At 50.6% G+C, this 17,151-nt stretch overlaps 1 long non-coding RNA gene across 1 annotated transcript; it reads right to left on the bottom strand.

Annotated features, from left to right (window-relative positions):
• Window positions 1–1,429: 1,429 nt before the first annotated feature.
• LOC122114522 lies at window positions 1,430–6,579 on the bottom strand. The gene is made up of 2 exons (XR_006148582.1): window positions 6,462–6,579; window positions 1,430–1,666 (listed from the first exon to the last, which is right to left on the bottom strand). It is a non-coding gene; the product is annotated as an uncharacterized LOC122114522 (long non-coding RNA).
• Between the last annotated feature and the right edge of the window lie 10,572 nt (window positions 6,580–17,151).

Below are 17,151 nucleotides of genomic sequence, written 5' to 3' on the forward strand. Positions count from 1 at the left end.
GCAACCTGACAGCTCCCCGTCTTCTCCAGGAAATGGAGTAGTCTCATGACAAATACTCTAAGTGATGCTTTCCAATGGGAGAGTGGGAAGGTCGCCCAGACTGGTAGGTTCCGGGGGATGTTTCTGGAATGGGGGAGGCGCTCCGTTATTGGAGGTCAGCGGGAAGGTCACCGGGAGGCAGAGGGGCGTGCGCTCACAGACAGCCCCGTCCAGCGCAGGCTGAGTCCAGCGCAGGCTGAGAGGAGCAGGCGGGCGCCACGAAGCGTGCTCTGGATTTCTGCCATGGTCCCGGGTTTGTTTAATGACATCAGACACCCACGAGGCTGAGTCCGTGTCTCACGAAATCCCCACTAAGTCCATGTTACATCTCTGATCCCCTTTGCGATGATGAATAATTATTGGAGGCCGTTTGGGGCTACTTTGGCCTTCTACAAATAAGTCATTTGTGCTCAACACAAAACAACTGAGAAAACGCCACAGAAGACGCAAGCCTTGGTGAGGGCTCGCTCATGAGGGGCGTGTGTGCACACGTGTGTGTGTGTGTGTGTGTGACTGCATGCACGTGAAAGCCCGCCCCTCCCTGTGTGCAGAGATAGGAAAGCATCACCTCTCCACGCCTACGCTCTCGTTCTTCGGCTTCCTTAGATTTCCCCGCCTCCCGGGTTGCTGCGGCATACATATGAACTGTACTTTTCCCGGGGCTGGGTCGGCGCCGCGTGCGGTTGGTGACAAGGAAGAAGCCGAGCCTCCTGCTGTCCACAGGTGAAGAAGAACCAGACCACAGCGCCCTCGGCCTCATCGCAGGCCCGCGTCCAGCCTTGACGCCCGTGCCGCCTCCCGCCAGGGCTGCAGGCCGGGTGCAAAGCGTGCTGGTGGGGTCACCGCACCCTGCACCCCTCCGCCCAAGGGGCGCCTGTCTCCCCCAGACCAGGGGAGGGAGGGGGACTGGGGTCCCGGGGCCTGCGGCTGTACCACGGGCCGTGATGACGTGGCTCCTGTCACTGCATCCGGTCAGAAACGTGGCCCTGGTCTCCCCAAATAGCCAATGATTAGGAGGCCCTGGCACAGTGCAGATTCCCCTACCCCATGAGTATTCACCTTAAAGGGTTTAATACCAAAGGAGCCCTCGAGCAGCCCACGAGTAAAGTGCGTATCTGTTTCTCATTCACATTGCCGATTAATAACATGAGGAGCTCTCCGATAACCAAAGACAATTTGTTCCTGAAGTCATCTGTTGGTTTAAGGGAGCTGGCGAGGTTTAATGTCCCGCCAGGCTGGGCTTAGGCTCGTTAGAAGGATGTGCCGCACGCCAACTGTGTTTACTAAATATATACAGCGCCTGCCACGTTACCGGGATTCACAACAGACGCCAACAGATCAAAATTGAGGACTGTAACATATCCATTTGCATTATAGCGCATCGACAAAATTCAGCATCACGTTGAAATTTATTAAAGCAACTGAAAATAGCAGTGGACTGATAAAGCTTGGCTTTTCTTATTTTGGAATATACCCAATCTCCACAAAACTCCACTCACTCCCCTCAAACTCAAGTTCCCTCTAATGGATTGTTCAAGCCTTCCCAACTCTCGGGGCCTTCCCGGGGCTGCTGGCAGAGGAAACACACGGGCAGGTCTGGGCCCTTCCCGGCCGCACCAGAGAACACCTGGAAAATCAAGTGCAAAAGTGATTAGAAACTGGCAATGTGTATTTTTAAAAAAGCAATTTTATGTCGCTACTAAAGCTAAGAGAAGTACAAAATGCAAACCATGTGAGGGAGTCCACGTCATTTGTATTTGAGCAATTCTTAAATTTTTAATAATGTGTTTCTGGTACCTTGGGAGAAATGCTTTAATTTAAGATCCGTTCTTGACAAGAAAGTCTATATCAATAGTATTGCTTAGCATTATCCAATTACCACAATTGCTAAGTTCACATCACATAAAAAATATACAATAGGATCTAGATCATCACATTTTTATGCTCTGGAATCAAATGCTGAAAATTATGTGCCATAAAAATCATACGCGTGTGCGCACGCGCACACACACACCCTGCTAAATACCAAGTGAATTAAGTCCAGGTAGAAAGATAGGCATGTTAGGAACTTCTCGCCTCCTCTTTATCAATTATAACTGTACATGTTAGCTTCCATCATTTTTATCCTGACCCGTGTGTGCTGTTTTTCATCGTTCCTCATAGCGAGGTTGCGCAGTTTTTCGGTGATTAGGTGTCCATGGGAAGCTCCGGGGTTGAAGTCAGCTGTCTCCCGCCGAATCCGTGCTGTTTCATGTAAATACACACCTGCGCGCCCTCAAGGAGCTCTGATCCCAGTGATCATGTCAAGTGGTAAAATGTAATGCGTAGCCTAGTGCTGCCTTCCAGTTCCCATGGTCCCCTCGGAGTCCTGCATTCTAGGAGAAGCCAAGGGATTTCCAGACGGAAGGTAGACCTGGGCCTTCTCGTGTGGAGCTGGGCAGAGGAGTCGGCTTCCGAGGAGGTCATGGGCCTGGACTGTCCTCCTACTGCCCTGAGAGGTGACCCACTGCTGCCAGCTCCCAGCCGGTCCCGGGGAGACGGGGGGCGGGGGGCCTCGCTTCCCCGTCCTGGCCTCCCGGCCCGGCCCCTGTCTACCCTCCAACGCCGGGGCCGAGGGCGTGAACACACAGAGCACAGTCTCGCAGGACCTTCACCGCCAGCCCCGGGAAGCCACAGGGGCTCACAGAGCCGGCCACGGCCACTCACAGAACCAACGCTGCTCCTCTCTTGGCAAACCGAGACTTCCCTTCGTGGGGTTGTGGTCATGTGCCGGCCATGGTGCCGCCATTCTGGACGTGTGGTCAGAGAGCAAAGGCTTCACCCCGACTCCGATCCCTTTATGCTCCCCGGAACTTCCCGCAGGCCAGACGTAGTGCGACTGGTCATAATAACAACGAGGTTGACATGGAACACAGACCTCCCTAGAATCTGTGTGCACGTCTTCTCTCGACATCACGACCGAATGTCTGCGTTGGGACAGCACACATGCCAGCTGGGCCAGCCGGGCAGGGGTGCCGCTCGGGACAGTCCTCACCTCCCCATCTCCCCCCTCCCCACGGGACGCGCAGCGGGCAGGATCGGAAGGCCAGGTCTGTGTGGGGCTGACTTGAAATTTGGGAGCGAGCGTTGCGCTTTGTCACCCAGGGGCCGAGGACCGGGCTCCTCCCTGTGGTGCTCCCGCTGGGTGTGCCTCGCCGGGCTCCGCTCACGGCCCCGCACACCCCCCTTGTGGGTGTCTTGATTCTTTCTTTTTTCTATTTTGAAAGTTTCTGTTGATTTTATCTCTGACCACAGAGATCCTGCTCTCAGCCATGTTCATTCGTCTAGGAAACAAATAATCGTCTGTCTCTACCAGGTGCTGGCTGCACATCGGCGTGAGGTTCTTTATATGTCACAAGCTCACGGGGCTTTCCTTCACTGAGAAAGCCACGCGAGGTTAGTCATCCACAGAACCATGGCAAGCCAACAGGAAGAGGCGCAGCCTGAAAGTAGAGCTGAAGAAGCCCACACATAGGCTGGGAGGGGGCATGTACCCCAAGACCCAGGACTCTTGAAGCCACAGGCCCAGCCAGGCCTGTGCGTGGTCCTCTACTTACTGTGAGAATGTTTGCAGGCCGGGCCCAGTATGAGGCTGGCGCTAACGACGACAGTAATGAGCAGACCAGACACAGCTGTCCACTGTAAAGGGCGCGTATGGATGTGGTCCTTCTCTGTGTCTGCACATATTAGAGTTTGGGGCTAAGGGCAGCAGGGGGGCTTCCCTCGGCCCCTCCTCTCGCACGCTGGGGTTATCACCAGGTAGCATGCGGGCAGCCTGGCTGCGCACAGTGCTGCTGCCCTGCTCAGTCCCAGCCCCGAGCGCTGACCGGCGGGCCATGCATGCAGCATGGCTACACTCCTCAGAGGGGATTCTAGCCCGGGCACGATGGGGCAGGAGGGGACCGGGTTTCGTCGTGCTAATTTAAAGGCCAGGATTGTCAGACGGGAGCAGGACAGAGCCAAGGTTGATCCTAAGCTGTTTCCCAGAACATGCTTGCAGGGTTAAAACACGCTGAAGGTAAAAAGATGGACAGAGCAACTCACGTGAGAAAGCTCATGAGGTGCCCAGCGCCCGGGTAGACCTAAGAAGAGAAAGAGTAACACATAAAGGAGGAGATTTTCATAAAAATCACCCAGCCCTCATGACAGCATAACACTATTAACTATATATGAACCACATAACAAAGTCCCAAAAATGTGTGTAGAAAAATAAATTAAACAAAGAAGCAGAAGAAAGGAGTAGGCGTGGAGGAGCGTGCCTTCAATCACAGCCGTGGAGAGTCCGGGACAGAAGTAGCACCAGCGTGAGGCCAGCCTGGGCTACTTAGTAAGACCTTTTGTAAAGGAGAGAGAGAGAGAGACAGACAGACAGAGACAGAGACAGAGAGGGAGGGAGGGAGGGAGGGAGGGAGGGAGGGAGGGAGGGAGGGAGGGAAGGAGAGGGATAAGTCTGTAGCTGGAGATATAACTTTCCTCCTGGCAATTGATGGAAAAGATAAGACATAGAAAACCTTCCCAGGACTCCGTACATAGCAGTGGCAAAATGCACCTTCTTTCCGGACGCAGAGGGGCTCTGGCGTTAACGCAGCTCCCGGGCCAAGCCGCCAAACGAGTCCTACCACACCGTCACAGAGAGAAATGACAGGCGGTGTTCTGATCGCGAAATTGTAACGATAGGATGCATAGAGAATCTCCCAATGTATCTATGAAACAGGTTTAAGTATCTCAAAGAAAAGTGAGAGCCCTTTAGGCTCTTTTGCAGTGAAAATGAGATTAAAGATGAGATGAGCTGAAACACAGCAAAAATTAAACAGAAAAAGCAGGTGTTACACTAATGATAGGAAAGAAAAAGAAATATGTCTGTTACATGGGAGAATTTCAAGTCAAGGCCTAGCTAGTGCACAGGGGAATTTTCAAGGATGGCTATTCACAGGAAATGCGAAACAAATAAACCTTTGGCGGTAGCTCGGTGCTTAGGTTTGGCATTATTACATCCTCTCTCCCAACTGAACCAATGCATCCAGCTCTCTAAACAAACACAAAACACCTCTTCACTGCTATTTACAGCATAGCCTAAAGCACAAAGATCATACTCAACGTCTGATTAAACTAAGTTTTACAAAGAATGACAAAATAATTGGTGAAAACATTTCAGCTTGAGTATGTAAAACAGAGGGAAAAAAAGTAGCGATGTTCAAAGCACGGTGGGCTGGGGAGTGACACTATCTCCGCTCGCTGGATTCCTGTCTTGGCTGGAAGACAAAAATCTGTCCATCAGCTGCAAGCCTGAGCCAATCAGCCTTACAAATCAGAGTTAATAAAAGTCAATCAGTGATGGTTTAACTTGCTTGCTACTGCCTGGAGCAGAGTTCAGCCCAGTGTCTGTCATCCACGTAGAAAACACTTTCTGTGACTGTCCATAAATTCTAAAAAAGTTCCTCTCCTGCGTTTCTATGCACAGGGAAGAGTATATTTCTAGAAACATATACCAGGCTAACACAGATGCCTAGGAGCCCCTACAGGTAAATGCGTAATTATAAGTTTCACTCCGTAGTTAATAGATATATAGGACAATCTAGCTATTTTTAAGAAATAGTCATTTAAAAATGAGCCTCTCCAGAGTCTGACCCTACCCATACTTTCCCATCGGGGTCGATGGCGCTGTGTCATAACGACCCTTGGATGTATTGTAGGCTTGTTGATGTATTTATTGCCCACGTTTTGTGACCATGTCTGCCGAGATGACGCTATTGGGCCTGTTTGGTCCAGCCCCGCTGTAGGGCTGTCTACACGGATGCGTGCCGCCTGCCCTACCGCTTTTGCTGTTTTCAGTCTTTCCCTGGCTGCTATGGGAAAGATGGCATCTTATAGGTGTTCAAAGTGTGTCATTTACTTGGTTCTTTGTGAGGAGAAAGTCATTTCTGTTGAGAATCTTGGGTTTTTTGACATCCTGGTAGATCTGCTGGTTCTGCATGTGGCACCTATTCACAGTCTCACTTGTTAATGAGAGCAGACGCGTGGATCGGGACACCGCCCCCCCCCCCCCGCCCACTTCACGTTGCAGGGTCCTTCCTGCTCTGTCCTTTGTGTTTTCATTTTTTCCGTGGTCTAAGCCTGTCCTTTTCCTTCGGATTCGATTCTTGTGTTGTCCTGATGAGAAGGTACCTCCTCCAGAGCTGTGGAAATGATTCTCCAGCTCTCCTGCTCTCCTCCCAACCACTCCTGGGACGGAGGAGCTGGGGAAATGGAGTTCACTGCAGGGGAGGAACGAACGCAGGAGGACTCCACACAGCTCGGCCCGCGTTCCCGCCGCAGGCCTCCCCTCGGCCGGCCCAGGAGCCTGGGCCCTGCGTCCCGGCCCAGCCTTTTCCCCGCTCACTCACCCGAGCTCTCTGCACATTTCCAGAGGGCCAGGCGGGTTTTCAGAGGAGGAACAGAGACGGAGACAGGTGTGCAGCAAGACGCAGGACGGGAGCTGGAGCCTGGATGTCTGCCGGCTGGTTCCGGTTCTGCTCTCGACTTCCCGAGCTCCTCCTTCACGCTCTCTGGACCTGTGCTTTTTCACATGGAGAAGGGCGACCCGGTGGGGCGGGGGCTTCCTTTCCAATCTTGTCTTGGAAAACAGCCTATCTCCAAGTCCAGAAAAGAAACGTCTGGTAGAGAGAGCTGCACCGTCAGAGTTCCTGGCACACATAGTCCAGAAGGAGACAAAGTGGTCTCACTTTCGGCTTTTAAAACGCCATTTGGTATGTGATACTGCCAGGAAAACCAGCTTCTCAACTTCCTAAGCAAAACAGTACCTGTGAGGCAGAGTCACCAAAGCTTGAAAAGTCTGTCTGTGGTGATCAGTTCAAAAAGGAAATTACTTCCAATGCAGGAATACCATGAGTGGTAGCGAGTTGGCCGTTTACCTAAGTTGGAAATAACAAAACTTACTCTTTGGGATCATCAGTAAAATGTTGAGCTTTTCTTTTACGTCATACCGATGCTTCCGTGGACTTGAACTTGTTCGGGGTACGAAATTATTTGATCATTTTTCAGGGGGGTAGAATTCCAGGCCAGTACCTGGATACAATGGAACTGACTCTCGTGGCTGAAACCGCAGTGTGGAAACCGCAGCCTCTTCTAAAGTACAGAACAGATTTTTCCAGTGCGTTTTGCAGAAATGGCTTCTGTGGGATTTGAGAACAGAAGAGTCATTCATTAATGTAATTGTCTGCTGCCGTTGCATGCACTTCATATTAGTAATGTGAGGACAGTGTCTTATAAAATATGAACTCCTCATAAGCAGCCTGGAGTACCTTGGCAATTTCCAGCTGCTTGATAGACTAATATCCAATTTTGGTATATTTTAAATATTGATAGATGGGACCATTTTGATGCCAATGTAATTAGTTTAATACTTTATTAACCGTTGAATTATCTTTTAACATCAAAATGCAATAATAGATTGAAAAGAGAAACTATCGTCAAAAATGCACATCTTTGAAATTAGGGTAATAACTCGCTGAAATATTTTCAATCCAATCTGATTAATATTTTCTTCTGTATTGTTGGCTGAGTAGTAGTACATTGCAAGGAAGATAGCTAAAATTTTACTTCCTTCCCTTCTTGCTTCCTTCCTTCTCCCCTCCTTCCTTTGTGTTTGAAACTGTAGCTCTCAAAGACGAACTGCTCTGCCTCCTGCGGGAAAATACACTTTTGCCCCTTACTCTTAGTAAGTAGCTTGCCCTAAAATGCTTAGAGAAGTTCCGCTGTTTCTCTTGTACAAAGAGATGTCTAAGTGTTGCAGGCGTCAGAGCCATTGTACCTCTGGAGCCAGCCGTCCAAACTCAGGTTTGAGAGAGGACTAAGACCCCGTGTCTGGGCAGTTCACCCCAATTTACCTTCAATGTGGAAAAAGAGCTTGGAAGCTCAGGGGCTCCTTCGGGAGAGCCCTGGCGGTGGGAATGTGAACTCAGCAGGGCTCAAGATGAGGGTGAGATACCCGTGACCAGAAATACTTCCTTTAAGAAATTTCTTCCCTTCTTTCCTTTCTCCTCCTTCTCCCCCTCTCTCCCCTCCTCCTTTTCTTTATTCCTTTATTCATTTCTTGCTCACTTGCTTACTTGCTCTCTTTCCTTCCTTTTTTCTATCTTTTTTTTTTTAACATTCACATGATCAGCTAAAAGCAACTAGTTCTTGGTAAGATTGCTAATTTATTTATTTTTTTCTTTTTGGCTGGGCATTGAAGGAAAAACCCTATGCTTGGGATTCTTCCTCCTCCTCCGCCTCCTCCTCCTCCTCCTCCTCCTTCTCTTCTTCTTCCTCCTCTTCCTCCTCCTCCTTCTTGTAAAAGGGCTCTTTTCTATTATAAGCTAGCTAGACAGCCTTTATTACGTTCTTGACAGTTTTTTTTTTATATTTTAAGGTATGTTATGTTGTACAAATGTCTGTATCTGAACTCTCTATTCTAAAATCAGAGCTTAATACCTTTTATTTATTTAATGCATGTGATATACATGTAATATATTAAAAGACATATCATAATTAGTGGAAGCTTTAATCAATTCAAAAATAACTCAAATCAGATTACAAGCATTGGATGGAGCTTGTTTTTTGATCCAATCTGCTGTCCTTCTTTTGATTGGAGAATTGAATCCATTCATGTTTGGGGTGTCATGTCTTCTGCCATTATCTTGGTTTCTTGTATTTTGTTTTTTTTTCCCCTTCCTGTGTTTACTAAATGATCTTCTAGTGAATTTTGTCTGATGTGCCTCTTTGGTTTTGATTGTTTTCTTCAGATTGTATTCCTCCCTTTAGAATTCTTTGTGATGCTGGTTCAGTGATCATGAATTCCTCCGAGTTTTGTTGGTCATGGGAGGTTCTGGTTTCACCATCTAAGGTAAAGGATAGTTTCTCTGGGTAGATCAGTCTGGGTTGGTGTTGCTGATCTCCAGGGCTTGGATCACACCGTTCCAGGCTCTCCTGGTGTTGAGGGTTTGTGTGGAGAGGTCTGCAGTGATTCCGATTTTCTTTCCATTGTCATATAGCTCCTCTTTAATTCTGTGGCATTTAAAATCTTTCATTCTTTTCTTACCCTAAGAAAAAGAATCTCATACCCATGAACAAAGACCCGTGGCTGTGATTTCAATGTGTTCCTGCCGTGTAATGCTACCCCACAGTTAGGTGAGCGGCTTAGCCCTGCACGCTTCCCTGCTAGTGCCGAAAACACACACAGATGAAGCCAACAAGAGCCACGGGCCTGCTGGGTGCACTTCTGAATTTTATACTTCTTGAAAACTTGTTAAATAACACACATTATATAGTTACACAGTATAGGTTGCAAAAGTGACACATAAAAATAAAACATGGATCTGCATCAGTTCATGTAGTGGCTCCATTTGAGGGGGTTCTCAGGAGTCCTCTGCTGTATCCGTGTGATCTGTATCTTGAACACACACACACACACACACACACCCCTGAAGTGCACTGTAAGAAGTTGATAAAGCTGTGCTGTGCGCCCCTGGATTTTTATGATTTTCTATACTTTCCTGCACGTGTTCAATGTTTCTTTCTAAAACATATACATTTTAAACCATCTAAGTCCACCAAAACACAGAAAAATAAAACATCCGCTCAGCTTCCTCTCCTTGTAGGAAGGAAGCATGAGCTGCAGCTCGAGGAATGTTTTGTAAGTGAACGTCGTTGTGATGTTCACGGCGTGTATCCTCACTTCCGGACAAGGATGGCCCCACACAAGACAGCAGCTCAGGGTACCAGCTGCCCTCAGACATGGAGGAGATCAGAGAACCAGGGAAGGAACGGACAGAAAGGCCGGAGCCGTCTATCTTACTATTCTGTTTATCACCACTGTAAGACCACAGCAATCAAAACACACGTGTGCATATTTCCCTTACGACATCTTTGGAGGGGTAGTTGTGTGAAACGATGATCTGTTGAACTTAGTTCACAGATCAAAGAGAGAGGAAATTAACCAACACAGCAAATCGATTATTTCCTGGGTGACATCACCAAGGCAATGATTTATCTTAATAAAGAGCAACTTCCCTCTAGTCTTTAACTGAATTTCAGCCAATGCAGTAATACGCGGCTGCTAATGACTTTGATGTTGATGTGGAAAAGTGAATGGCTGCATAATCACTGACATGGGGCCTCATCACAGTTGGAAACGTTTAAGCCAAATCATTTTGGACTGTGAAAAGAGCCCTGAGTGGTGGATATTGGCTGGGTACCAGATCTTCAGTCTTAACTAAACAGGGCCTGAAAACTTTATCCTACGGCAGGGCCCTGGCTGGACGCTGGGTCTCACAGCCATGAGGGCCAGACTTTCATGTCTACGTCGTGGCTCTTTATCGCAGAGGAGAAAGAGAATTCCAGAGTTTATGGCGCTGATGATAAATACGTGTCTATCAGCTGTGAGCCGAAGGGGGAATTAGTTAAATCCGTCTTTGGGAGAGGGAATGGAAGAGAGGAAACAGAAGTCAGCTTTAAAAAAAAAAACTGAACCCCATGCTTATTTTTATACCCCACGTTACTAAGTATGGCTTAGGCGATGGCGAGGCGGCATTAGTCATACAGGGCAGCCCACCCCTCCGGCCTCCTCCCCGTCAGAAATGCGCTAAAATTAGCGCACGGGTTACTATTGTCTCGGCGGCGGCAGCAGTACCTGGGGTGCCTGAGCGATCAGGTGGAGAGCGGGAATCCAAGGCCCGCCCACAGCGCTGGCCATCAGCCCCCAGCACATTTCCTCCCGCCTTAACCAGATCCTGGATAACAGCAGCTTCCTACACTTAAATTATTACATCCGTGTATTATGACCCGAGTCTTGAGGGAAAAATCTCTGCAACCAGCCCCTGTGGTCTCCCCATCCGGTGACTTCCACCCTCTACGCTCCCCCCTCCTGCCCCCCTCCTGCCCCCACCCCCTCCACTCACTCCCACCTCCATTCACCCCCCCCCACCCTCTTCCCACCCCCTTCCACCCCACTGTCCCCAGATGATCCTGAGCAGGAGTCCTGTTCTGACTGTCCAGCTGAGCCCGGTCTGTCCTCTGGGGTCACAGCATGGCCATCTAGACCCATGAGGAACAGGCTGCAGGGCTGGCCGGAGCACTGCCGGGCCGGCTTGGATGCCACGGGGAGCCCGAGGGTTGGGGAACCCAGGAGGCCAGGTTCTGAGCCTCGCAAAAGGTGCCCTCCGGGGCCGGTGACCGTGCGTCTGCTCATCGAGGCCATGGCTGGGCTTGACGCGAGGTCCAAGGCTGGAGGCGCCCGCGGGGCCAGGCCAGGGGCTCGCCGGCGTGGCTCGTGCACCCCGCCAGGGAATGCTCTCTCCCCTCTGTTCCCTGCAGGCCGGAGGCTGCCACCCATTCCCCGGCCGGCCATGTACTTGGGGCAGATCACCTGGGAGGCAGTGGTGTGCCATCCCCCCCGGCCCCCCTCCTGCAGGCTGCCCTCCCCAGAGCACCGAATTCTTTGTTTCACTCCCGGCTGCTCAGATTCAATCAGAATCCAAGTGCTTTTCATTTTTAGCTGCACTTTACCAGCCTGGACTTTCAGGAATATATGGTATGAAAGCACTGAAAGAAAAGACTTTCTTGTCATCAAAACCGTAATAATTATGTGTCAGAGATAATTACCGCTTGGTGTGTAATACATCTAATACCAACTGACAGACAGAGTCGTCTACCGGCAGACAAGAGGAGCTGCCCACTGCCTGAAATCTGATATAAAATTAACCGCCGGGCTCAAGCCCTCGCCCGCTGGGATTTCACCAGATAAATGCGAACTCCACCTCCAAAAATAATTTCTAGCAATGGCTGGTCTAGCTGATCGCTGAGAAACTTCTAAACTGTGCCTATTTTTACTGTGTAAAGATCAGCCGCCTCTCTCATGAAGACACTAGGCTGTATTTAAAGTGCCCAGAATGGCAGGTGTTTCCGGGGAGGGAGGGAGGTTACTAAGCAAGGAGAACCGTTAACTAACCAGCCAGCACACAGCCCAAACCGGGAGAGGCTTCCAGAGAGACGCTGAGTAGTTTTCCTCCCAAACCCCGGCTGAGATCTTGTTCTTATATGGAAAACCAGAAGCCTTGAAAGCAAAGCATTCAGCCACGCGTGGAGAAGACAGGCCACACCACTACTGGGACGGAGAGAGGTAGAGGGAACCCGGGAAAGAGGACTCCCCGAGTAAAACTGATGTTCTTCAACACGATTAACACGGAAGGTGACCTGAAACACACACACGCGCGCACGCACACACACACACACACGCACATGCACACGCACGCACACACACGCACACACACGCACATACGCACACACGCACGCACACACACACATACACACACAGACACGCACGCACGCACGCACACACGCACGCACATGCACGCACACACACGCACACACATGCATGCACACACACAGACACACACATGCACGCACACGCACGCGCACACACACACATACACACACATGCACACACATGCACATGCACACACACACATACACACACAGAGACACACGCGCACGCACACACACACACGCACGCATACACACACGCGCGCGCACGCACACACACGCACATGCACGCACGCACACACACGCACGCACGCGCACACACACATGCATGCACATGCACAGACACGCACACGCACACACATGCACGCACACGCACACACGCACGCATACACACACGCACACACACACGCACGTGCATGCACATGCACAGACACGCATGCACACACACATGCACGCACACACATACGCGCGCACACATACACATCCACACACACACACACACACACACACACACATACACACACACACACAAATCCTGCTCAGACGCTCCCGCTGGGCAATGTGCCATGTGTGACTCTGGCTGGCCTGCCCTGTTTCACCGTGGGCTGGGGCCCACTGAGGGCAGACACTTGTGGCCGGCCCAGGGCTGCGTGTTCACGCCACTGGCGTCCATCTGCATCCTAACTACCTCGCCAGCTGCAGACATTCTCTGCACCAGCCAGAGGGTGGGAGAGTCGGGGGAAGAGAGGCCCCGGGCTGGGCTGGCCCGGGGTGGGCTGGCCCGGGGTGGGCTGGCCCGGGGTGGGCTGACTCTAGCCACTGTTTGTAGACACGTCCGCGCAGCCACTGTGCACGGACCTTGGAGAGGAATTCAGCGGCGCCAGCTTCCAGGCGCACGTTAGCGCTGCCCTTCTTTCAGCTCAGACTTGAGTCCTTCACAGCATTGCCCCCCGCTCTGTGAGAATGAATCCCAGAGTTGCTTCCCGAGTGCCGGCTGAGTATACCGGTTGAGTAGGAGAGTGCACCTGCAGACCCGGCACTTGGGAGGCAGAGACCGGAGCACCTCACCTGCGAGGGCAGTGTGGTGATGTAGCCAGACTCTACTCCATCTAGCTGTTCAGTGTCAAGTACCCAGGAATTCCTCTCTGACCTCAAGAACCACATGCCCGAAAAGTACTGAGATTGGAAAGACTATGTTTGACAAGCCCAGCCTTCAGAAACGAACGAGACGGTCTTTAGTCCACACATCTAATAAAGACGAGGCATCTGCCTTCAGGAATCTGAAGTCAGCGAAGAAAAGTACCCCGGTTGGTAAATACATGGTTTCCTGGGAAGACCTCCTCCTCGTTGAGCCTGGCACGGGCAGAGTCTCACAGATTTTATGGAACACAAATCGCACCAACGCAAGAATCCATTTCAGCCATTCCTCACTGGGGAGAAATTCCATGGAGCTGATATTTAAAGCTCTGTTTTTGCTTTTGCTATTTCTGTGCCCGCTGAAGGGCACCCATGAGGGACGGCCCCCTCTGCACAGGGGTCGCCGACGTGATTCCCCTCTGCCCCACACTGCACGCCCTAACACAGTGTGTGCTGGGGGGAGGGGGGCGTCTGATTAGAAACGAGTTGATTGTGCGTGCATCAGGAAGAAAGATCACTTAAAAATATCTGGTGTTCAAATGTAAAACTGAGCTGATCTCAAATACAAAGCTGGGGGCAAGCTGTAAGTCTGGGGGTGCCTTTCACCTCTGAGGTTTAAGGTGGAGATGAAAGCTGACTTCAGATTCTCCGTCAGAGAACCTGAGCTGGGGACACGCGAGGTGGGTCTTCAGGGAGAGAACAATAGTGCCGTCGGAAATACACGCTTGCCTCACGACTTCCACGCAAATGGGTTTAGGGTTTCCTCCCAGAACATGAAGAAATGTCTGCTATTAAGGTGTGCTGATGCACACTGCTGCTCTGGACGCATTGCTTTCCTGAACATGATTTATGAAACAGTTTAGCTGGCTTAAATACCCGATCAAAACATATTCCTAACAAAACAGGTTTTTGGATATATGTATATGTGAAGCGTTCTAAAAAACAAATGATCCAAGGGCATTCTTAATAAGCCTAATATAAAAATAAATTGATGGAAAATGATGGAAAATAATGAATAAACTCTATAATCCAGAAACATAAAGAAACCCAGCAAGAGAGAATAAAATACTTTTTACTTTTTCCTTCTTTATCACCATCTATTAATTGTACAAAGGGGTTTCATTGTGGCATTTCCTTATATACATACGACATACTCTGATCAAATTCACTCCCGCTAATGCTCTTCCTCTTCCCCTTTTGAAAATAACCTTAACAGGTTTTACTATTTAGAGAGACATATACGATACCTTGAAACTGCTACATTTTGAACACAAGGATCATTCAAAGTACGAACAAAGTAAAAACAAAAAAACGCGCATGGAGCCATTATTGATCACATTGTAGACGGGACCCATTTGCATTCAGCAAGGTAAATTTCTCCAGGCTCCATCACTGTGATTCTCCAATGGTCGATTTCAGTGTGGTACTCAAATAATATTTACAAGCTTGAGACACTGGGGGACGGTCTTGTTTCTGATCTGGGTAATTAGATGCCAATTCTCCGTTGGACACACACAAGGCGTGGTCTCCTGGCAGAGCCGGGACCCCACCGACCGCCCCCATCACCCCCACACGGGCCTGCTGAACCGAACCTCTTGCTGGAGTGATACCAAGAGAAAGGGAAGATATACAAGCCAGGGAAATTCACACACACACACACACACATGCATGCACCCGGAGTTCCTGAGTTCCTCTTGTTCTTGTTATGCCTGAAGAGGAGTTTTCCAATGAAACATATTTGTCTTCAGCCACACACAAAAATAAAGAACCTTGGGAAATTGTGAAGGAAAGAGAAGCTGGCAAACAATGTAAAAATAACAAATGGTTAAGATGCTTGTTTTTACAAATCACTGTCACAACACAGCATCGCGGCTAGCGCGGCGCGTGCATCTCTGCCTGTCAATACATCCTTCATTAAAGAGCCGCGGGTTTGGGGTTCGTTTCTTTGTTTAATTTCCGACAAGACAGGAATGGTGCTGGCCCCTGAGGAGAAATGGGGGTGGGGGCTTCTCGGTGTGGTGGATGTCAGGGGTGTCTCAGTGGCCTCCCCGGGCCCCGCGTGCCGCTCCCGGTTGGGGGACCCCCCACATTGGGTTTACTTGCACTCTCCTATCTCATGGTTACAGACAGCGCTCCACATCTTCCTGGCAGTGGTACTGTTCCGGGGCTGGGCTCCGATGCAGTCCTCCGGCCTCGGCTTCCGTGTGGAGAAGCAAACGCCGCTCTTACGTGGCCTCTTTTGGAAGCGCTTCCGTCCGCAGCGATGGGAAGCATCACCTTTATTTAGCCTTGCAGGGAGGTGAATATGGCTCCGTCACACCCACCCCCAAAAGCCTGCGCCAGCCCGGACCTGAGCGCCCCATCTCCACCTGTCCTGGGGGGGTATGCTGATTCCTCCTCCTCCCCCCTCCTCCCTCCTCATCCTCCATCCCTTCCCATGCTGGGACTCCTCCTCCTCCCTCCTCCTCCTCCTCCATCCCTTCCCATGCTGGGATTCCTCCTCCTCCCTCCTCCTCCTCCTCCATCCCTTCCCATGCTGGGACTCCTCCTCCTCCCTCCTCCCTCCTCATCCTCCATCCCTTCCCATGCTGGGATTCCTCCTCCTCATCCTTCATCCCTTCCCATGCTGGGATTCCTCCTCCTCATCCTTCATCCCTTCCCATGCTGGGATTCCTCCTCCTCCTCCTCCATCCCTTCCCATGCTGGGATTCCTCCTCCTCCCTCTTCCTCCTCCTCCATCCCTTCCCATGCTGGGATTCCTCCTCCTCCTCCTTCATCCCTTCCCATGCTGGGATTCCTCCTCCTCCTCCTCCATCCCTTCCCATGCTGGGACTCCTCCTCCTCCCTCCTCCCTCCTCATTCTCCATCCCTTCCCATGCTGGGATTCCTCCTCCTCCTCCTCCATCCCTTCCCATGCCAGGATTCCTCCTCCTCCCTCCTCCTCCTCCTCATCCTTCATCCCTTCCCATGCTGGGATTCCTCCTCCTCCCTCCTCCTCCTCCTCCTCCTCCATCCCTTCCCATGCTGGGATTCCTCCCTCCTCCTCCTCCTCCTCCTCCATCCCTTCCCATGCTGGGATCCCTCCTCCTCCTCCCTCCTCCTCCTCTATGCCTTCCTGTCCTGGAACTCCTCCTCCTCCTCCTCCCTCCCCTTCCTCCTCCCTCATCTTGCTTTCCTAGAAGAAGCAAGGAGCGAGCGGTGCTCCTCTCCTCAACTCTGACAACTTAGAAGAGCTTCCAAAACTTATGACATTTGAAAGACATCAAATGCAAAACACAACATATTACTAATTAAAAAAAAAAAATCCACCTCCCAGGTTCCCAGGTTCTGCGGGTGTGTCAGTGAGTAGTCGGCACAGGAACATTCTAGAAGGAAGCCCTGTGACGTCCTGTCTTACTTCTCTTCCGGGCAGAGCCCTCCCAACCCCGCCTTTGAAAGCCAAACCAAAAACTATTCCATTTAAGAATTCATGGCAGGAGAAGGAAGTGGAAATAACAAAAGTCAAATTTATTATTTGATAAGCAGATGAAGGCGCTGATTTCCTCTCCGGTGGAAACTTAAAAAATTCCCCGGAAGCAGAGGAGCGAGCACTCGGGAAGGGCAGGGGCTGGGAAGGAGGGAGGAGAGGGGGACAGG

This window comes from Dipodomys spectabilis, unplaced genomic scaffold, assembly GCF_019054845.1.
Source record: "Dipodomys spectabilis isolate Male_0828 unplaced genomic scaffold, ASM1905484v1 ptg000108l, whole genome shotgun sequence".
Lineage (NCBI taxonomy): Eukaryota > Metazoa > Chordata > Mammalia > Rodentia > Heteromyidae > Dipodomys > Dipodomys spectabilis.